The 23,033-nt window shown below is 45.9% G+C and overlaps 1 pseudogene; it reads left to right on the forward strand.

The window, feature by feature from the left end:
* The window catches only part of LOC138922105 (heparan sulfate glucosamine 3-O-sulfotransferase 4-like), a 144,871-nt pseudogene extending 136,075 nt beyond the window's left edge, over positions 1–8,796 (forward strand).
* Positions 8,797–23,033: the final 14,237 nt, after the last annotated feature.

The raw sequence follows: 23,033 nt of genomic DNA on the forward strand, positions 1-23,033 counted from the left end.
ATCCTTCTGGACTCAGCTTATATGCCGCTTGCTCGGAGAGGCCGTCTCTGCTTTTCTGATCTTCCCTTCCTTCCCCAAGTCTAGTGGATGCTGCTGGTGCCCTGCCCGGGTCCCCTTCACTGGTGGCACACTCTTTCCTCAGTTGCTGTGAGTATTCATTGCTCAAATGGAGCTGCCTTGCCTGGGAGGTTACTCCTGGCCGCAGGGGACGGTCAGTGGCCAATGATTGACTGGGGCACAAAAAGCCGGAAGCCTGGCCTCAAGGTGGACCAGAGCCTTCTGGGATACGAGGGAGAAGTTAGTCTCCAGCTGAGACAGCCCCTTTGCTTAGTTTTCTTCTCCTGTCTGCTGCTTCCCTCACACTGCACCCCCTCCAGAGAGCCCTCCTCCAATGAATCCTTTTCACCAGAGTCACTGTCTCAGGCCCTGCTTCTGGGAAGCCTGACCGAAGACACTGAGAAAGCTTTCTTTAAGAGGTTTGTCTGTGTATTTACACAGCGAGGACAAGTTTTCTCTCTGACCCCTGCGCCTCTAACAGTGATGGAGTGTCATGTGAATGGACTCGGATGTGAATAGTCCCCCTGGAACTGGCCACACAGCAGCCCCCCGTCTGAGGCTCCTGAAGAGCTTCTCTAGGAGGTGGAAGGGGAAGAAGAAAAAGAGACACTGCACACAAGCAGTTCACCGGGAGGCTGTGCTGTCATTTCTGAAGCAGAGCTCTTTGACCTGCTAAAAAGGGGTATCTTTTAGAGGCTTTAGTAAAAATCATTTAATCTAAAATTCAATATCAATGCCGCTCGTTAATTTTTAAGAACCCCATATCTGTTCTTTCCCTGAAGTGAAACAAATTTGGTTAAGGATGGGTGTTTCTGAGTTTATTTCCTACACAGTTGAAAGCTCAATGTCATGGTTAAGTCTCTTGTCCCAAAGGTAACCCCTTGGGAGCCACAGCAATAGCACAAACTAATGAAACAGGAGGAATTCATGTTTGAAGAGCCAGAGCCTCTGGAGACATTGACTCAATGGCCTGAGCCCCACAGGATGGTTTCGAATTGAGTTCCTATGCAAATGCTTTTAAACACCAGTCCTGTGTCACTTACACATTCAATACTTAAAATTTAGATTATCTGGAGGTGACTCTTGAGATTTAACAATTGTGACGTTTTCTTGAGGCATGAACTCAACTCACACATCCTACAAAGTTGGCAGATGGTGAGTGAACGAGGTGACCATTGAGCATCTACTTGGCATGTGTGCAGTAACTCACATGAAGGGATTTAAATCTTTCCAACTGTGAATGTTGCTAACAGAAGGGCAGAGGTGGGGGGAAGAAATGGCAGGTGTTTGAGGGTCTGCAAGACCAAAGCTCTCACAGCTGTCGCGTGATTACCATAGGCCCTCCATGTCAGCCACCACAATGGCTGCTTTAGAATCTGATTTTCCAGATGCACAGTTAAGGATACAGAGGCACTGATGTGCTGTCTTAGGAGGAAGATGGAGCTTGGGTGTCTGTTAAATTGGAATTTGAAGGTGATCAGGGTTGTGATCCCCTCTCTGATTTTCCCAGCTTCTCGCACCCGCAGTTGAAGAAGCCGTGTCCTGATAGTCTCAGGCAGACTAGTTCCGCCGATTCCTTATTCCCAGTGCAGGTTTGCTTTTCTCTCTGCATCTTTCTTTTCTGTTTATGACACCACCGTCTTAGTTGCTGAAGTTTCCAACCTTGACCGTAGGCCCCTGTACGTTTGTCCTTCTTATGTCTTCTCCTGTCATTAACCTCAGGGCCACCTCCACCCCTTATCTTCTGGCTATGATTCCTTGGGCTCCTCACGGGATGTGACCATCACTTCCATCCACTTGAATCCTTCATGGGCCTGGCCTCGCCTTGGACCTTTGGGTGACTCTGAGTCTCTCCTCCTCCAAGAGCATCATTATGGGGACCCATTGGGAAAATCCTCTACTTTGGCTCTGCTCCCAAGGTCTCCTCCTACAGCAGCGTGTGCTGCCTTTTCCCTATCACGGGAAGCGTGTGAGATTAACTGTTTTGACTCCTTTCTCTTGTTTGAAAGAAAGCAACACCAAGATGTGTGTTTCCTCCCAGAAAGACTAGAGATAGGCAATAAGGAAGGGGAAAATGTGTCTGCAAATCTGTAGCTTAAAGCTTCATGTGTTTAAAAATCATTCTCGTTTGTCTTTTATATTCCTATAAAATGCATAGAGAGTTTTATCCATCAGTATTCCAGACAAGATCAAAGAAGCCTATGTTCTGATAGCACCATTAAAGAGGAGGGGCCCCTCTCTCCCTGCTGCCCCTGAACAAAGGCTCCCGTGAAAGCTAGGACAGTCGCTCTGACACCTGACCCATCACCAGATGAACCTCAGGAGCTCTGGGCCCAGGGGTGTCCTGACTGGAGCCAGAACACAGGAACAAGGGAGGTTATAAGACCTGAATAGTACTTGGCATTGGATTTGATAGACACTGCAGGGACTGAAAAACTCTTTAGCCAGTTTTCTTCTTTTACTCTCTCATAGTTTGTATTTCATTTCCATCAAATGGCATGAAAGCATGTCATTGGCCAGCGAGAGGATGAAACCCTGATGTGGACTGGACCTACCCTAAACCTAGTGTGAATTCTGAAATCCCCACGACTGATCACAGTGACTTCTCCTTCCACCTCTTCAGCTCTGTCTTCCCCTGGAGCCTGCTGTCTGTCAGCTCAGGATCTCCGTGCTCACACCTCTCTGGCCTTGCTTGTTTCAGCCCAAGGTTAGCCACTTTGCTGGTTCTCGTGAGCATCCCTGATGCCCTTACCTCTGTGCACTTCCATGACCCCTGCCTTCCCATCCTCAGCCATGCCACTCATGACCCCCTTCAATATCTAGAATGTGAGGCCGCACCGAATAAAATCACAAGAGTTATTTGCTCTTTATCTAGTTGGCCCTTTGATGGTTCTGATGTCCTCAATCCTTCACTGGTTGACCACAACATATTCTTAAAGTACTCCAAACCTGTTCCACTCTGATCAAGGTCCGTATGCCATCCCCACTGCCAAACTCGGCAAAATCATGTTTTGTGGGGACCAAGTCCATCAGTGTGAGTTTTCTCAAAATCTCTCTCATCTACATCAAATTCATTTTTGTATTTGCCCCTCTCTTGTTTTTCTTCTTTCCTCCAATAAAGAAATTTCCCTTGGTATTATCTAATCAAGTTGAAAATGTACATGGTCCCTGACTCAGTATTTTTTTCTGTCTCTTCATCTCCTTGCTTATTTTCCTGTTGACTTATTCTATGTATTTTTTTTTAGAAGGTCTGTTTAGTTCTTAGGAGGATGAAGCTGTAGAGAGAGCCATGCTCATTATGTGTGTCCCTTTCCTCCAGAATCTCAGCCTCCTCCAAAATAGACACAGAGGTCGGACACTGTCATCCTGGAGCTCAGAGCTCAGTGGGGAAGATGGAGTATGAATAAAGTGTTACAACGCAACGTAAGTACTATAACGGATGTCCACTCCAGGTACGGGTGCGGCACAGAGCAGCAGATGAACTCAGTGGGGGTGGAGGCAGGAAAGCGTTACAGTCAAGAAACAGCTGAGCTGGATCTTAAAGAATTATTAGTTCAGTAGACAAGGTGGGGAGGTAGCCATTAAATATCTGTTAGATTAGTAAACGAAGGGTATATCCCACAGAGAAAACAACGGGTGCCAAAAGAGTGACGAAGTGACACAGCTCTGTCTCTTGAGGAAAAGTGCAGGCTCAGTCTAGCTAAAGCAGGTGGGAGGAAGAGAGAGCTGGCAAATGGGCCTGAGAGCTCAAAAACTAAAATAAAGAATATACCTAAGAAAATTAGATGAAGGAAATAATACTGATAAAAGCAGAAAATATTGGTTCAAGAAATCATGAAAACAGTAGCATTAACACTTAATTCCAAGAGTTGTTTCTTGAAAAGAAAGAAAGAGCAAGAAAGGAGAGACAGCAAGAGACCAGAAAGGCAAGAAGAAGGGATGGAGGGAGGATAGAAAGAGGTCTTGTAAGTTTAATCAGGGGAAAAGGAAAACACATACAAAGTAAATGTATTGAAAGTGTATTTATAGAGGGCTCGATACTTCCCAGGTCCTGGGCAAGGTGTTGGGGACAATCAGCTGTATAGACAGACACGTTGTCTGCCTTTGAGGAGCTGAATTTTAACGAAGAAAGTGCTTCTTTAAACACGTAACTACACAGACAAAATATAACCCACTAATTGAGAGATGTGAAGGCAAAGTAAAGAATACAGCGAGAGGCTGGAGCAAGGTCAGAAATTAACTTGGGGCTGGGTGCTGGGTCGTGAAAGGCTATCTGAAGATGTGGCATTTCAGCCAGCATCTGGGAGAGGAGGATGAGTTAACCAGACAAAGAGTGAGTGCAGAAGCAATCCAGGGAGAAAACCAGCCCGTGTGAAGGTCTTGAGGTAAGAAAGTCCAAGTCACTGGAAGAAGGTGAGTGGGGCTGCAGTGCACAGAGGAAGCAGAGAGTTGCCAAGACTTACAGGGAGGGTGCCAACAGTGTCAGTTTGGCCAGGACTAGGGGGAGGGTCCTGGCGTGTAAGACTTTCAGATTTAACACTGGGACAGTCCCGAGCAAACCTGGATGAACTGGTCACCCTATTTACAGGCCTCATTCATGATTTTGGACCTTAGCAGCAGAGCAGTGTGGCAGCCATAATCGAGGCAGCCATAGTGAGGATGGAGAGAAATGGACGGATTCAAGAAATATTTAGATGTAAACTGACAGAACTTGAGGACAAAATGATAGCCAGGGAAGGGGTTAGGGCAGGGGGAATAATCTAGAATGAACTGCAGATTTTTCTGGCTTTGGAAACCAGAGAGATGTGCATTAAAAAGGAATTAATACAGAAAGAGACGACGCTAAAGTTGGTCTTTGACGTTAACTATCAAGTGAGAGCTCGAGGTTTGATCACATTTGAGCACACAGGAATAAATTTTGGTACCCTCCATCTCTCCCACCCCTCGGATTGAAATAGAAAGTGGACCTGGTAGAAACCCAAATGTGCTCCAGACAGAATTTGGAATTCAGTTTGAACCTGTAAAGAAGTGGAGTGTTCCTCACCCTGATAAGGGGACAAGACAACATAATAAGTAAAAGGAAAACCGGAAGGCTTTGTTACAGACCGCATTCAGCCTGCATTCAGATGGCATGTCAAGAACTGTATTACTCTTGTCCCCTCGTCCAACTCTTAGACTCCCATAATTAACCCAGAGGAAGTTGTAAGTGAAATAATTATGAAGTCCTTTCAAAACTAGACACTTGACACATGTGTTATAGAAACCTTATAAAAAGGAAACTGGATTCTTGTAAATTTTAAGATTATATGAATTCAGACACAAAGACACTCCTATGAATTTTCACAAAAATACTCAAATCACAGAGTTTGTTCTGCCTGCCATTGAGATGTGGGGGATTTTGCTGTGTGCACTAAATTCTCTTCTTCTTCTTTTATTTATTTACTTATTTCCTTCTTCTCCCCAAAGCCCCCCAGTACGTAGTTGTATGTTTTAGTTGTGAGTCCTTGTTGTGGCATGCGGGACGCCACCTCAGCATGGCTTGATGAGCAGGGCTATGTTCGCACCCAGGATCTGAACCGGTGAAGCCCTGGGCTGCCAAGCAGAGCACGTGAACTTAACCACTCGGCCACAGGGCAACCCCTAAATTCTCTTCTTTAACTGCCCATGTCACGAGAGCACAAGACTAGAATGAAGACAAGCACGGGAGACCAAGGATGAGAGTTTATTGAACATGAAGGTCTCATCCACATTCGAAAGCACAATCCCGGTGAGACCTCAGTCATGTATCTAGACGGGTGAGAACTTGCTTCCAGTGTCCCTGAATCCCAAATGGAAGGATGCTTTTCCTGTATGTGGGAGCCGAACGCCAGGGCTGGGAAGGGCTGCCAAACTCATTCAGCCCAGTCTTACATCCGCAGTCTGTTTTTCAACACTCCTTCACTCGTTTATTAATTTAACAAATATTATTGGCACCTGCTGTATACACGGCACTCTTCTAGGGACTTGGGATCTGGTGGTGAACAAAACAGACACCAGTTCCTCCTGTCGTTGACGTTATGTTCTAAAGAAAGGATTCAAGTAGTAAACAATAAGAATAAGCAGTAAACGTAGTGAGTAAGTAAGTTACATAGATAGTACCATAGGTTGGAAGGTGAAAACAGTGCAACAGAGAAATAGGAGGGCAGGGAAAGAGATCAGAGCGATGGTGAGGGGGCAGGGTGCAGCTTCAATAAGGTGGTTGAGTAGCTCCTTGTGAAGATGATGTTTGAAAGCAGTTTTGAAAGAGGTGAGGCAGTTAGCCACGGGGATCTCTGGGAGGAAAGCCTGGTTGGTGGTTTTATTTCCCTCCAAGACAGTCCCGAGTGCTCTAAAGTGGGCTGTTTAGCAAAGTGCTCCACTGGGTTCAGAAGCTGGGCTTTGCTCAGGTCCCACTCATGAGTCGTGTGTCCTAATCAGTTTGTTCTAGAGTACTCTAAATAGCCCACCACCCTCACAAGTCCCCTGCCCCCAGAGCCCCTGCTTCGGCTCTCCCTGTTGTAGGATAATGGATGTCGTGGAATTGTCTGTTTAGGTGTCCAGCTTCTGCAGGAGGAAGTACAGAAGCTCCGAGATTAGGCCACACAGGGTCGAAACCTGCTTCTGCCGCTGACTGGCTGTCTGTCCTTCATCAGGTCATTTAACCTCTGTGAGTCTCAGTTTCCTTATCTGTAAAGACAAGATGATCATGTCTGTTCAATGGGAGTGTCATTAGTATTCCCAGAGAAATTGTGTGTATAGCTCTTGGCATGGTGCTTGGCACACAGTAAGCACGTAACTAAAACTAAGACTCTGGTGGTGCCCACTCCAGTGCCATCTCCTTGAGGGCAAGGCCCCTCTTGTCTTCCATTCTAGTTGACCAGTGCCTGGCATAGAGCCTGGCCCGTGTAAGGATGGTCGTGAGCAATGGAGTGCAGTTTGTCCAGGAACACCCAGGAGAACACACCCGAAGCCTCACTGGAGGACTCAGCCTCCTCGTCTGGTTGGTACATAGCCACCCATCCATCCGTTCACCAGGATGACAAGTTTATACACACACACCAGAATCAGGTTTTTCCTTTTCTTTTCTTTCTTTCTTTTTTTTTTGTGAGGACGACTAGCTCTGAGCTAACGTCTGTTGCCAGTCTTCCTCTTTTTTGCTTGAGGAAAACTGTCGCTGGGCTAACATCTGTGGCAGTCTTCCTCCATTTTTTGTATGTGGGACACTGCCACAGTATGGCTTGGTGAGCAATGTGGAGGTCCATTCCTGGGATCTGAACCTGTGAACCCCAGGCTGCTGAAGGAGAGTGCACAAACTTAACCACTTCGCCACTAGGCTGGCCCCCAGAGTCAGATTTTACTCCTCTTTTTTCCCTGAATTGACTGTCTTGGGAAGAGAAGAGTAGCCAGGTGAGGGGACGTGTGTGGGGAAGTTTTCTTCCCTACAAGAAAGACTCTAATAAATGAGACTGTTTCTTATCCAAGTTATAGTATTTCTTGTCACTTTTTTCTTTCAAAATGTGTTTTTTGTCTAAAATTGAAGCGTAATAGTAATAACAAAATTGTCTCGAGTGTCAGGCTCCAAGTTAAAGGTAGGCTGTGATTCTGTATATAGAAGAGCTTCATAAAGAGAATCAGAACTCTGATCCCAAATGCCCCGCAGTGTGGGTAAAAAGGTACCAAATTAAAAAGACTGTTGCCAAGTTTCCTTTCTTACTGCGTTTTGAGATTCAGAACTATAACGGCATGGCGCTCAGACTCTGTCAGTATGCATTGGACTCTGGTGGCTAATGTGCAAAGTCCATAATTACCCGGCCCTTCTGGATGTCCCAACAGGAACCAAGTGGTGAGGACCTGCAGGCATCTCTGAGCCTCCTGAGGTTGAGGGCCGGTGGGTGGAAACCCCATTCTGGGCCAAGGGAAGTGGCAAGATAGTCATTCTTGCTGTGAGCTGGTTTGAATACAGATGTGAAGTGAAGAGGTGATAGTGCTGTGACGCTGTCTGCTGTCCAGGCTTGTGGCCCCAGTCGAGCCTGTAGCCTGTCGTTGTGAATACATCTGATGGGCGGCTGTGGCAGTGACTCCTCCTTCCACAGCGGTCTCCTGTCCTGTCGAGGGTGTGTCCACAGCTGAACAGAAATCCCACCAGTTTTCCACTTTGCCCTGGAACAAAGGTTGACCCAGAGCCTCTGAGCTAATTCTGGCCACTGCTTGTTCTGTCAGTAAAGTTTGAGTGGAGCACACCCGCGTCTGGCCGTTTATGGCCTGTCTGTGAGGGCTTTTGAGCTAGGATGGCGGAATTGAGTGGTTGTAGCAGGGGCCTGCAAAGCCTAAAATGTTTATCATCTGACCCTTTACAGAAATGTTGCCAATGCCATTCTACGTGAATGAAGGTGTCTGGAGTGCTTGCACCCAGAGAAGGTTGTGAGATCGTTGTCATCACCCAGACGTGGTAGCAGACACCTGCACTCACACTCAGATGAATCTGGGGCTGGCCTGGGACCTCGACGCAGACATCTGGTTGCAGCCGAAAGACATCGTCCCTCACCTTAAATTAAGGACGTTAACGTGAAATTGACTGGTCTTGTAATTTTGTTTGTACTTGATTTTTAAGTTTGTTTTGGTTTTAGAGTTGTGTAAGAGCTAAAAGAATAAGGAAGTTTTACCAGGATGTCTGTTTGTAAATATTTAATTTATGTTTGAATAAAAGTAATTCAAGTGACACTAGAGCTCCTGGAGCAGTTTCGGAGGGGGATTTGTACGTGACTCAGGTTGGAGAAACATGGCTGAAGCTTCTCCCTCTGCCCTTCACGCTGGCTTCCCTGCCTTCTCTTCTCTATCTGCTCTAAGCTATATCCTTTAACCCGAGGCTGGCAGACATCTTCTGTGCAGGGTAGGTAGTAAATACTTTTAATGATTTCTGCTGTTTAGCACAAAAGTGGCCATAAACAAGGTGTAAACAAATGAGCATGGCCGTGTTCCACTAAAACTTTATGGATGACGCTGAAATTTAAATTGCATTTAATTTTCCTGTGCCATAATACGTTCTTTTGATTGGTTTTCAACCGTGTGAAAATGCAAAAATCATCCTTAGCTCATGAGCCGGAAAATAAAACGACAAAGGACTGGACTTGGCACATAGTTTGCTGACCCCTGTCCTTTGATATCAATGAATGTGTCTTTCCAAACAGTAGATTTTCTTGTGTTCTTGCTTAAAAATCTGCACTTGGACCCATGTTTCTTATTGGGTTAAGTCCGTTCACCAGGCATAGCACTTCCTCCTTTAGGATATTTTTCCAATCCCATTTTCTTCTCTAGCCCTTGATGAAATCTGTGCTCCGAACACATTGAACTCATTATTGTTCCTCTGTTTTCCTGCCTTCTTTTTTTTCATGTCATCTTGCCTTTTGCATGCAGTCTTAGCCCAGTACACCCTTCCCCTCATTCTCACCTGGCAGCGCCCTAAATGTTCCTCCTGAGCCGTCTCTCCTGCACAGTGTCCCATCTGCACAAGCAGCGCAGGCTGCTCCCTCCTGCACTCCCACCTGGTACTCAGTGTCCTATTAGAGAGAGCACTTATGAGGGTGAATTCTAATTGTTTATCTGAGGGGTTTCTTGCCCTGATCACAGGAGCCTTTTGAGACAGAGATTCTGGCAATTTATCAACATCTAGCAAGGTATCCTAACACCAAGTAGATGGTCACGAAACATTGGCTTAGCGAACGGTCCAGCAGTTATTAGTAATAGAAATAACAGCTACTATTTATGAGTCCTTTTTATCCTTCAGACACTGTACTGAGCACTTTGCATGTATGATCTAGTTAGTGTATCAGGTTCAATGAATTTTCCCTCCCTCTCATTGTTTTTCTTAGGTCACAACTCCTTAATGTCATAAGGTACTTACTGTATATTCCACAGTGGAATTTCAGGCATGGAAGATAGGCTGATGGGGGATATTTAGGTCCCTTAAATCCCATTGGCTCTGCTGCATGGTTAAGCCAGTTCCACATTCTTGCCCTATAGCAGCCCCATGCCCTGAACAAAGAAAAGCCTACCAAGTTCTTATTAAAGAAAAGATAAAAATAAACTGTTGGCACTTCAGCAGACTTCTGCTTCAGCTTTGTCACTGGGTGAGATTAGGGGTACGCCTGCTTTAGTGGAGTCTCTAGGACATCAGTGATGCTCGGGTTCGAGTCAGAGAGGGCCCCAGGGCCCTGACTGTGCCTCTCCTCCTGGCTGAGGCAAGAAGAGGCCCTTTGTTGGGCAGTGGCTGCTTTCCAAATGGAGAGTCCTTAATGACTCTTCGACTGCTTTACACCCTGAGGATAATGAGTAATGTTGCTGCTCGGTGGTTCAGCACCAATGTTTCAAAGAAGATACACAGAACATGCAACAAATCCGGAATCTGAACCCGTCCCAGGGAGGAAAAGGCGTCTCCTTCAATGTTCAATAGAAGAAGTCCATCCTTCTGGGAAATGTATTTAGAGGGGAAAATTTAAATAAATAAATAAGAGGCCCTTGTGATTTTTTGTGCAATTACAATTCATTTTTGTCTTGTTCTTCCACGGTTGAGGCTACACGGTAGGAAGGTCTTTACAAGGAAACATAAAGTGCAAGGCAGTGGAGGTAACAGAATTTTTCTGAAAACTTGGGATAGTGCCACCTTTTCTAGCTACTTGTCCCAAAGCTCCTTTCCAGAAATGTTCACTGGTTCTTTCCTAGCCTGTGGCATGAACTGTGGCAGATGCTGGGGCAGTGACAGAGCTGACTCAAGGGTAGAGTCTGCCTTTGCCCTGTCTAGGCAGGAAGCCTCTTCCCTAAACTGAGTGAAGAGGGGAGACTCAGCTGTTTGGGGCTGCTGCTGAGCAAGGATGAGAGAGAGGAGCACAGAGAAATGCTCAGTGAGTTTGACAATGCTGGAGCAAGAGTGAGGTTGCTTGAGGAGTGAATGGAAAGAGAGGGAGTGGAAAAGATGGGTGTAGACAAACTGTTTGGATAAAGTTTGCTATGAAAGTCAGAGTCACAGTGGCAGTAGCGTGCAGGGGAGGGTAAGATCCGAAAGAGCCTTTTGTGAGCATTTTTTTAGTGGAAGAGGCTTATCTAATTTCAAAAGAATTCCTGATGGCAATTGTTGATCTTTTTTCTGTCCTTATAATGTCACCTTTTCCAAAATGTCATGTAAATGGAATCACACAGTAAATCCCTTTCCGAGACTGTCTTCTTTCCCTTGGCAAAATGCATTTCAGATTCCTCCACATTGTTGTGTGTCTCAACGATTCATTCCTTTTTATTGCTGAGCAGTATCCCCCCGTATGGACGTACCACTTTCTTTATGCATTCACCAAAGGGCACTTGTATCATTTCCAGTTTTTGACGATTGTGAAGAGAGAGCTGCAATCAACATTCACACGCAGAGTTTTGTGTGTACATGCTCCCCTTTGTCTTGGGTAAAGACCCAGGAGTGGGGTTGCTGAATTATATGATAATTGTATGTTTATTTTTACAACAACTCCCGAGTTATTTTCTAAAGTGGCTTTACCATTTTGCTGAGTGTAATTTGTTCAAAAATTAGTGACTAAAGTTAAAATTTATGAAACTCCAAAGGCAAGGACCTGGTAAACAGGGAGAGAGCAAAGATACAGAATCGAGTGGGGAAAGGTGAATCTTCAAATTCCCAGGAAGAAGCAAATGGGATGCAGTAAAGAGGAGCAGGTGATGGCCTCACACAGAGGAACACCACCTTTCTGAGAGAGGAGACAGGATGGGTGGGGGTGGGTGCAGTTATTGGCTTGTTAGCAGAAAGTTGAGAAGACGTTTCTATCTTTGAGGCAGAAGCTAGCAAAAGAAAAAAGGGGAGGTGGAAGTTTGAGAAGAGTGGAGATTTAAAGCAGTCTGCAGAGTGTGGGGAAACGAGCTGCCTGGAGAAATGTGGTAAGATGTCGGGCAGTGTTGGGCTGGTGATCGGTGATTCCAGTCTGCTCTCTGGAAGCTAATGAGTTTATGATACCAGCCAGAGAGTAAACTGAAGTGCTGGACGGTTAATCCAGGCCGGACAGACAAGCAAGTGAAGGCAGGCCGGGATGATGGACGGAAAGAAAGTCAAAGAGTTGGTTCATTATTAAGTTCTTGTCCCAGCTTCAAACTCACCTGGAGCTGGGACTGGTAATCTGAAAATGACATTTCTGCATGGCCAGCCGGTTTCTTATTAGACTGTCCCAATAGAGAGAGAGAGAGGGAGAGAGAGAGACAGAGAACACTAGAGGATGATTGCAAGGCTGAAGGCGGGAGAAGGGACTTGCTCATTCCCGTGTGCCCGTTGTTGCTGCGACCATCCCCCTTGCAATGCTTCACCGTGTTGTCAGTGACGCTTCCTTCTGGAAGCTGCAGTTGAGTCCAGTTTGCAGCTCTTCCAGCCTCTCAGAACCAGCTTCATGGCACCCTCTCCAGGGCAGCCGCAGCAGCCGGCAGTGCCCCTCCTCTGAGATCTGGGCCCTGGGCCCATGGGCCCTCCTCCAAGCTTCCATGGTTCAACGCGCCCAACTTCTTCCCTTTGTTTTCCCCTTTCTAGTGGTACTAGCTGCTTCCTGCAGTTGCTCCCTCCCTTAAGGTTAGAATTTTGCCTGTTCCTTTCTCAATACCAGTTAACACTTTTTAGTATTAAATTGTTTCTGTTCAAATAAGTTGTGTGATTTCTTTCTCTTGAATGGGCCCTGAGGGCTCAACTGGTGGTACCTAAGAAGTGAAAGAGCATAGTAATAAAAATATTTGAGGCAGTGAATTGGAAGCTTAGGAGGTTTGTGTGCTTGAATTAGTAACTTAGAGTGGAAGAGTGTGAGCGTGATGACCAGCTGGAGGCTGCTTTGGTCAGCGGATGGCTGAGCTGGAGGGTCAGGTTACTGGAGATGAGGGAGTCCCAGGCCTGAGATGCATGGCATGGCCGGTGAAACCAGCCCGGATGACGACGGGGCTGGGACGGAGAGGAGAAATGTGTGCCAAGGACTAAATAAATAACCAGGCAAAGTCTAGAATGTCATCCGATGAAAGGGATATGCAAAGAATAGGCAGTCAGAGTTGAATGACCTGAGCTTCAGAAGAATAGTTTTTTCTTTGTTTTTTAATGAGATGAGGTTATAAAATTTTCCTGACAGGTGTGCAAAAACTTGAATAAATAAAAAATAGATATCCAAATCCTGGATGGAAAGTCTTCATCCTCTCCAATCTTAATCCCAATAGGACTTTCTGGACCTTGATGACAAGTTCCTAATTGTCATCTGTGCGAATGTTATGCCAGAAACAGAGAGGAGAATTTTGAGGGGAAAATGAGGGGGAAGGAGCTTTGAATAGATACTGCTGTGTATTCTACAACAGCAAACCGGTGACATAGGAATACACAGATCAATGGAACAGACTGGAGAGTCTAGAATTAGATCAAAGATAATGATATAGAAGTTTAGAATCGGATAAAAGTGGCATTTCACGTTTGTGGGGAGAATAATTTGCAGATAATTGCTTAATCATTTGGTAAAACAATGTTAGACTTATGTAGTTGAATACATAAAGGAGGCAAACATTCTTATTAAGTTACAAAAGGAATGGGGCCGGCCCCGTGGCCGAGAGGTTAAGTTCGCACACTCTGCTTCGGTGGCCCAGGGTTTTGTCAGTTTGAGTCCTGGGCGCGGACATGGCACCGCTCATCAGGCCATGCTGAGCCGGCATCCCACATGCCACAACTAGAAGGACCCACAACTAAAAATACACGACTGTGAACCGGGGGGCTTTGGGGAGAAAAAAGGAAAAATAAAATCTTTAAAAAGCAACAGACTATTATGCTGTTATTTAAAATGACGCTTCAAAGAAGTTTCCCCGCATTGTTCTATGGCTGTTCCAGGCACAGGCTGTTATCTCTGTGGACTCCACATCTTGGATGTAACAGGCAAGTACATCCCCTCCTTCCCCAGCCTGTAACATTGTAACATTGAAAATGATAGCCTAGATTCTAGAAGGTACATGAAATGGAAATAACTGATGGGAAGGTTCAAGTCATTCTGAACATTTTCAAATGCAGCTTCTCCCCAGTTGAAGGGTGTCCTGAAGACCCCATGTCCATAAGACGGGCCTGTGGTCATCTGTTTTGATTCGCCTATTTGATCTCCATTTAAAAACCATCTCTTCCAAGTCATGTAGCTTGGAGTGGGATGGGGGGTCAGGAATTCCCTCAACATCTATCTGGCTCCAAGAGTGAGCACATGACAGGGGCCTGACCTGGCCAATCAGGGCTTTCAACCATCAGAGCTGGGGCAGATCATAAAGAGTTGATGTGTTTGTTGTAATTGACATCGTCAAGCTCCTGGATCCAGCTGCACCTGAAATCTACCCCACTACTGTCTACATGTGCAAGCTACAAGCCCTTAGAAATTATTTTATTGAATTAAGCCAGTCTTAATTGAATTGGATTCTTTCCCTTGAAACTCCAAAGAGTTCTGACTCACAGGGTAGAGAGGCACAGTCACAATGGCAAATATCAGTCTCCTTTGCCCTCTCGCTCTACGTCAAGCATCTACCTGAACTTTTTGTACTTGAAATTTCTCCTGATACGTAGCTATACTAACAGCTTTCAGCCTGCCTTAAAATTTCATACCTTTTGGAATACATTTTTACAAGTATTTTAATTAGAAGGTGGGAGAGAGCAAATTTATACAAATCCTTGAAAAGTCGTTTAGCAATATATAGTAAGAACCTTAAAAAAATAACCCTTTATACTTTGTCTCAAGAATTCCCCTTTTTAGCATCCAACCTAAAGACATACTTAGTAATAGGGGTTTATGCTAAGGATACCTGGGAAATTAGGAAAGACAAGAACCTCAATTGCCAAGCTGCCAGTTCTCACAGAGACTAGAATGTTGTTTAAGCTCAGCTCATCCAGGATTCCATGCTCCTACAGACACTAGGCTATGCTGCCCCCCTCTGAAACACATTGCTCCCCACCTCGTCACAACGGTGACTGACTTACTCTCTACATTTTATTGATCCTATTGTTACTAAATGCTCTCTGCTCAGCTTCTTGGTACCCTGTAGCTTCTGCTTATGGCATCAGCCACCTCAGAGTCTGGTGCTGCCCTCTTCCTGTGTGTCCTCTACCTCACCACCAACTGCTGACTGTCTCTGGCTGATGGATGGTTCCTGCTGACAGTAGTTCTACGGACCCCTGGCTCCTGATGAACAAAAGCTCCTGCTGAAACCTGTCTCCTTTTGACCTGTGGCCTCTGCTGACTCATGGCTCGTGCTGACTCATGGTTTCTAGAGATCCACGGTTCTTTCTGAACCTCTGCTCCTGCTCATCCATGGGTCCTGCTGACTTACATCTTCTGCTGACACATGTCCTTTGCTGAAACATAGCTCCTGCTAAGCCATGCCTTCTGGTCACCATGGCTTCTGGAGGGAAGAGGAAAAGGAGCCAGCCCTTCAGAAGATGCAGGGCTCCAGGAAGCGAGACCTCAGTTCGGGGTAGGCTTGGAACGTCAACAAAGATCTGCGGCACTGATTGTGGACGCTGTCTAGGAGGGCAGTATCCCCAAACACACACTTGCTGCGCCCTTCCCCCTACTGAACCGGCTCCATTGCCCATTGTCAACCCCACGGTATCTGAGAGGGACCGTGAAAATCTTCCCGTCCTCGGCTACTGGAAATAGACTCACTTTTTGCAGAAAATCCCTCACTCTACTTCTTCAAGCATGTTTTCTCTGTGGAGCTCCCAAAAAGCCAGTTTTTGCAGTGTGTGTGACGATTTTTGAGCACTCTAGAAAAGTTTGTCTTCTGTTTTAAAAGAAATAAGTTCCTGTAGCGGAAATAATACCTGAATGTGAAATATTAAAAAAGAAAGATGGCAGGAAACACAGATTTATAGATTCTCAGGGATAGAAAATGCCCTTGAACTTTGAACTCCCCATCTTTTGTGTGAGTGTCTTGCACAGCATGCTGCCTGAGAACAATCCAGCCTCTCCTTGACTGCCTCCAGTGAGCACGAGCTTATTCATCCTGGAGCGAGACCATTCCGTTGTTGCCTAGTTGTCATTATGGCAGAGACTCCTCACACGGGTCCCAGTATCTTTCTCCCTGTAATTAATTCAGCTGTACGCCCCGACAAAGGGGACAAAAGGTGAATTCTCATATCACAATTCTTCAAATATTTAAGTACAAACTATTGGATCACTCACTTATTCATTCTTTCATTTCCAGGAACAAATAATTATCTAGCCCCAAATGTCATTAGTGCTAAGATTGGAAATGCCACCCTAGCCCAATCTAACATAAAGTGAAATATTATTGTTCCCAAAGAAGGGATGTACCGGACATGAAGGATTATTTTTCCTCAAAGTAATCTTGAGGATTGAGGGGAGAAAACGGCAGGCCTGAAAGCATTTTTTTCTCTCCCTTCACCCAAGAGTATGAAAATGAAGTTCTCGCCAGCCTTCAACTTCATAGTCTTCTAAAAGAGGTTTTCATGACATTGTTCTTCTCCTCCTTGTCCTTATTTGAAAGAATGGCGAGGTGCTCAGTGCCTTGCGGCTGTTCTTAGAACAAAAGCAGCTCCTTGCTCAGTGCTCATAATGAGCCTCAAAGGTCCTCTCTGTGTCTCTGAGCTGCCTCCTGTCCTGGCTGATTCCTACCCTGGAGTCACACGTGTGGAAGCACAGCCCGGCAAGTCTGCGGTCTGTACCAGAGAGACGGGGGTTGCGGCTAAGCCTCTGCTTGTGGTTCCCAGCCACCTGACAAATTCTGCTCACAGAAGAAGCCTTTGTCGTTGCTCCTCCTCTTACTGCTGAATGTGTTCAATGCTAATGATCTGAGTATGGTTTGCAGTGAATAAGGTGACAAGTTAATAGAGATGAGTTTATTTTTATTTCAAAAGCGAATAAAAACCTGGGAGTAATATTTGCCAGAAAAACAAGTCCTTAATATATAAAGAACTCTGACAAATCAATAAGAAACCCCAACGCCTCATTACTTAATAAAAATCAAACTAGAACTGTAATAGGTTAGCCCACAAAATTATCTAATTTAAAAAAATTGTTGATTTGGGGTTAGGTATATCTGACCTACGGATGGGATGCTAAATGAGTACAAATTTCTAAAAAATCCAATCTGCAATAATGTATAAAGAACTTTTAAAATATAACACGCTTTGAAACAATAATTCTCCTTTTATGAATTTATCTTGGGGAAATAATCAGAGATTCATACTCTTATGTACAAGAATGTTATCAAAGCATTTATGATAAGAAAAATAGAAAGTATCTAAATTGTTAAAAAATTCTTATATCCAATGATGAAAAAATATGTGCTCATTAAAAAGGTGATTTTCTTAAAATTTTATAACATAAGAAAATGCCCCCAATCTTATGAGATAAGTAACAATTATATGAACTATTTCATTTAGTATGTCATCGTGTGGGAGAATGAGCATGGATCAAGATAGAGAAAAAGCATCAGATTAGTAGCAAAGGTTATTTTTGGGGTGGTGGATCATGAGTGATTTTTTGTCATTAACTTTATGATCACTCCAATTCCTGCACAAAAGGCATGTACAACTTGATAATTCAAAAACTGTGAAAGATTTTAAAAATCTGGAGGCACCAGGTCTGGAGGGAAGATCACTGAACTTAGGCTCAGACAGCCCCGAGTCTGACTCCAAGCTCAGCTGCTCTCTTAGGGTGGACCTTGACAATCCTGCCTTATCCTCTGGGGACCACAGGCTCGAAATAGGGAAACGGGAACCACCTCCTGCAGCCATCCTGATAGTTAAATGAAATGATAGACCATGAGAGTTGTGTCGAGGCTGCCCGATAATTGTGAAATAATTGAAGAACTGAACTTGGGACATGAGGAGCCAGAATGATGAAACTCCTCTGGGCATGAAAGTGTTCACCCAGCCATGATAGTGTAGGAAATCCTGAGTTGGAATACTGAGTTGGAAACCACTTTTTGCTCTGGGATCTCATGTGAATTACCTCATCTCTCTGAGACTCAGTTCCTTTATCTGTAAAATGGGGAACAGTAAAAGTACCTACTTCACAGTATCATGGGGTCAATAGATAATGCAGGAGTTAGCAAATACAGCTCGTGTGCCAAATCTGTTTTTATAAATAAAGTTTTATTGGAACACAGGCACGTACATCTGTTTACTTATCATCTGTGGCTGCTTTTGTGTCTCGAGGGCAGACTTGAGTCGTTACAACTGAGACCGTGTAGTCCACAAAACCTAAAATATTTACTCTCTGGCCCTTTATGGCAGAAGTTCGCTGAGCCCTGAGAATGTATAGAAACAACCTAGAAGAGTGTCTGTCACTCAAAAGATGATCCTGCTATTATTATTAATATCATTATTGCCTGACACCTCTGCTTAGAAGTAATTCTGAAAAATTACATAGTCCAACCCTGTTTTCATCAGTATTAAACCTAATGAGTCCCAGAAGGCAGAGTCATTCTTGCTGACTCACTCTTTAAAAACTGCCAGAGCAACAGTTCCTGAGGAATCCTTCTGCAATCCAGCCCAACAGGGATCTATCGTCACCTTTAGGAAAACATTTTCTCTCCCAGCCTCGCTTTCACTGCTGTTTCTATGCACGTTCTGCTCCCGACCAAGAAAAAGAAGATCTTGGTGTGAACTTTCTGTGCAGCCACGTCTCTTACCATAAGAATAGTGTGTGGTCACATCACAGTTTCCCTTCCAAAGGCCATATGTCCCCAGTTCTCTGCTATTGCTTGGGCAGGCTCTGGCCATAGGCATCTTGGGACACCAGGAATTCAGCCAGTGTAGACAGGGAGAGAGGCAGGGGTCAAGGAAACTGACCTCACTCTAGAGCTGGCCCAGTCCCAAATGTACAGTGTCTCAACGGGGGCGGCAGTTTCAGGCTCCGCTGAGGAAATAGCGTGACCTGAGGAGCCCAATCCAATGGAGAGGGTGAGATCAGGGGAGCCCAGGCAGCAGGCAGTACCCAAAGTCAGCACAGGAAGATGGCAATGGCATTGGCTGTGGATCTGTCCATTCAGATCTCAAATGCCTGCTAGGGAAACTGAGGCAGAAGACGCTTTATGTGGATTGGGCTGATGTGGTGAAAGTAGCAGCAGTCTGTCTTATGAGCCTGTGAACGCCCAGGCTCAGGGTGGGTTATCCGGACACCAAGTCTCAGCCCAGCTTGTTGGCTCAGGATGGGCGCACAGGTGAGGCCGCAGCTGGGAGGTGTCGGGCTGCCGGAGGAAGCAAGCTGTGGAGGCTCCATCCCACACACACTAGCCTTTTCCCTTGGTCTCTCTCACCTGCAAAACATCAGTCACCCATGGATGTTGGTTGCACTTTCTCCACATAATTATGGAGTTCATGATGGGATTTTGATCCTGGTGAAATCCACGCAGAATTCCACTCTCTCCTGAAATGCCTGGTAATTCATCAAGCGTTTGGGTCTAGAGTGGGGCCTGAAAGTTTGTATTTCTAACAGGTTCCCCACTGATGTTAGTGCTGCTGGTCCAGGGATCTTGCTTGGGGCAACTCTGGGTATAGGAACAACTCGTGTGTAAAACAGAGGTATGGACCTTAAAGCGTGACCTCCATCTCCATTTCATCCAGATCAGAAGCCTGAATAGGTGCTATCGACCCATTTTACAGATGAATAGAGGGAAGTACAGAGAGATAAAGTAGGTGGGCTCAAGGAAAAATGCTTGGGAGCAGTCATCCGGCTGGGGAGGGACCGGGGAGGGGAGGGCATGAACCAGGAGCTGCAGATGTCAGGGCCAGCAGAGGCCCTGCAGACACCCTTAGTGAACGAAGTCATTCTGCAGCAGCTTGGAGCACGTCCATTCTGTCTCCAGTTGTCACCACGTGAGAACGGACGCCCAGTATTGCTAGATCTTCCAGTTTTTCAAGAGAAGTCAGAAATCCCAATTTTAAAGTGTAAATTAATTCCAAATTTTAAAAAATACTGTGCAAGCCAGGTGGTATACATCTGCCAGCTAACTTTGGCCCAGGGGCTGCACGTCTGCACCCTACGTGTTAACGCTTTTCGATCCTTGCTGTGCAACTAGATTTCCTAGAGCCCTTTTTAAAACACGGATGTTGATGTAACAGGTCTGAGACAGCTCAAGATTTTTAATTTCTAATGAGTTCCTGGGTGATGCCCGGGCTCCTGCTCCACGGACTGCGCACTGAGTAGCAAAGCTCTGGAACAGAGCTGCTCAGTGTGTGGTCCGTGGACAGGCAGCAGCAGCATCACCTGGGGCTCGTTAACAACGCCTCCTCTCAGGCCCAGCCCTAGAAACACTGACTCCACATTCTGGGGCTGGGGCTTCAGAAGCTGTGTTGTAATGCATCCCGTGGACAATTCTTATGCACAAGCGACTGGGAGAGGCGCTGCCTGGGTCAGCGGGGCTCCACCTTGGTGGGCACTGGAATCACTTGAGGAGCCGTCCAGACACTGAGGCCTGGAGACGCTTTTCATTTGCCTAAATGGGGCTGAGCTCCGGAATTTTTCAGTCTTCTCGGCCGGTTCTAATATGCAGTGAAGGTTGAAGCCCGTTGCCCTAGAAGGTCACATCAGGTTCTTCTGTGTATTTTGTCCAAACTGGAGAAATAGGAATGTGCTTTTTGAAAACAAAGAGGTGCTTGCAGCTAATGCCTGGGAGTGGGGGTTGCATATGCCTGAAGCCACCGTGCCTGCACAGTAGCCCGCGTGCCCAGGAGGAAGTGCCGAGAGGTGATGGGGGCAGGAGCCCTAACTCTTTCCCGGGTCCCAGGAAGCCACGACCATTGGTTTCCCTGGCACTTCACAATTCTTCACACAGCCAAGACCCTGTCGGGAAATGAAGCCAACACCACACTTGGCCACTTGGAGGATGATAACCGGCCAATGCCTGCAGCGGCCAATGGCCAAAGTAACCCATCCACAAAAAGCCCATCTGGCCAGGTGAAGAGGCCTGGCTTTAGTGCTCTGCCTGGATGCACACTTATAAAGCAGGCCAGTCTGTTTTCTGGTTTTATAAGTTAATTGATGACCACTTAAATGTCCAAAATAGCAATAGGAATCACAGCAGATGATGACCATCTGACTTCCCCTCCTGTGAGCGATGTTTGAACTCTCTGGTCTGGACTGTGGTCTCTAAAGACCAGTCGAGCAAGAAAACGGGACTAGTCCAGGGCTTCAGAACACAGAGAAAAGAACTGACATCAGAGTCCCAGAGGATGGCGGACTTGTTTCCAGTGGCAGAGTGCAGAGCGAAGGAACAGAGCAATGGAATCGTCAGGTCCTCCAAGCATACAAGGAGAAGGAAAGGGAACTAAAGTAGATAATCAGCAACATGGAGAAAGCCAAACAAAGCTGGTGTGTCCTGGAGGCGGAATTTGCAGAGCATCCCAGAGGACCATAGGATGCAGATGTTTATGGGATGCTTGCGGCTGAGGAGGTGGACTGGAAAGGAGATACCAAGGGCAATAAGCCTGTCTGGACAACATCTCCCATTACTTCCTTCCACACTGGCCAGTTGGTCAACAAATATTCATTGAGCCCTGGCTATGGGCCAGCAATGGGTGGAGTTGGACTGAGCTGCTCCAGTTTCATCGATGATTAGTTTTAACGTGAGCAAGCGTGTTCTGAAGGTTCATTCAGACATTTTGCAAATATTTGTTGAGTACTTTTGTATTCCGAGTACTGTGTGTAACAGTAGGGATACCACAGCAGAGGAAGCATCCTGGACAGCTGCTTCCCTCTTAGAGATTACAGGCTAGCGGTGGAGGCAGATCATAAACAGGCAAGAGGACGACACCGATAAAGATACTTCACTGCTGTGGAGACAAGCGATAGGTACTAACAAGAAAACTTTTCTTAAAGAAAACTTTTCCTTTAGGTGTGTGGAGACATTTCCCAGAAGAAGTGACATCTGAGTTGCTATCTGAAGGGCGAAGAGGAGTTAGGTTAGCCAAAGCCGTTCTGAGCCCCTGGCAGAGGGCACAGAGTGTGCAAAGGCCTGGAGGCAGGAAGGGTCCTGACGTTTTCAAGAAATGGAAAGGAGGCTGGTACGGCTGGAACCTAGTGAACAAGGAGAAGGAGCCAGCTCTTGCCAAGCCTAGTGTGCGATGCAAGGGACTTCGGCTTTGATCCGAGAGGAAGGAGATGTCATTTAAAGCTCTAAGGAATCAGGACAGCCTGATGAGTGAGGCTGGACACATTCTTTAGATTGTCAGTCTGCGATGATGCCCCAGTCACCCCTGATAAATGGAGTTTTGCCTGAACTCTAATTCCCACCAGATCAGGAGTTCTCAAGATGTCCAGGTGATGGAAGCTGTCCTTTCCCAGCAGCGGCCCCAGCTGGCAACTAAATTCAGATTTCTTAGATATGATCCCAAATGTTTGTAGGGCCCGTGTACCTTCTGATCTTTCTGCCCAAGAGATACAGCTCAGGTGACACTGCTGGCTTCACCTGAGCTCTTGGTTTGACTGCGGCATAGTCAGCTACTGTGTGCAGACGGCATCGGAGGCTCCAGAGCAAATGCACGGTGGTGTGCTCTCTGTATTTGTACATTACAGTGGTTGAATGACCCGGAATCTCCTTAGTGTGCTCTCTTTAGTGGTCATGTAGGATCCATCTTCTCACTACGATCTCACTATATATTGTCATGCGTCGCTTAATGACAGGCACACATTCTGAGAAATGTGTCTTTAGGTTATTTCGTCGTTATGTGAACATCATAGAGTGCACTTACACAAACCTAGATGGTATAGCCTACTACACACCTAGGCTATATGGTACTAATCTTAGGGGAATACCGCAGTATATGCGGTCCATCGCTTTTCTGCGTTTTGGGGGAAGGCTCTCATATTGACCTCAAGTGTGTGTTTTGGAGGCTAGAGGACAACACACACAGAGACGTGGGACGTACACGTCCATAAACAGCATATCTCTAGAGACCAGTT

Source organism: Equus caballus, unplaced genomic scaffold (genome assembly GCF_041296265.1).
Source record: "Equus caballus isolate H_3958 breed thoroughbred unplaced genomic scaffold, TB-T2T haplotype2-0000451, whole genome shotgun sequence".
Classification (NCBI taxonomy): Eukaryota; Metazoa; Chordata; class Mammalia; order Perissodactyla; family Equidae; genus Equus; species Equus caballus.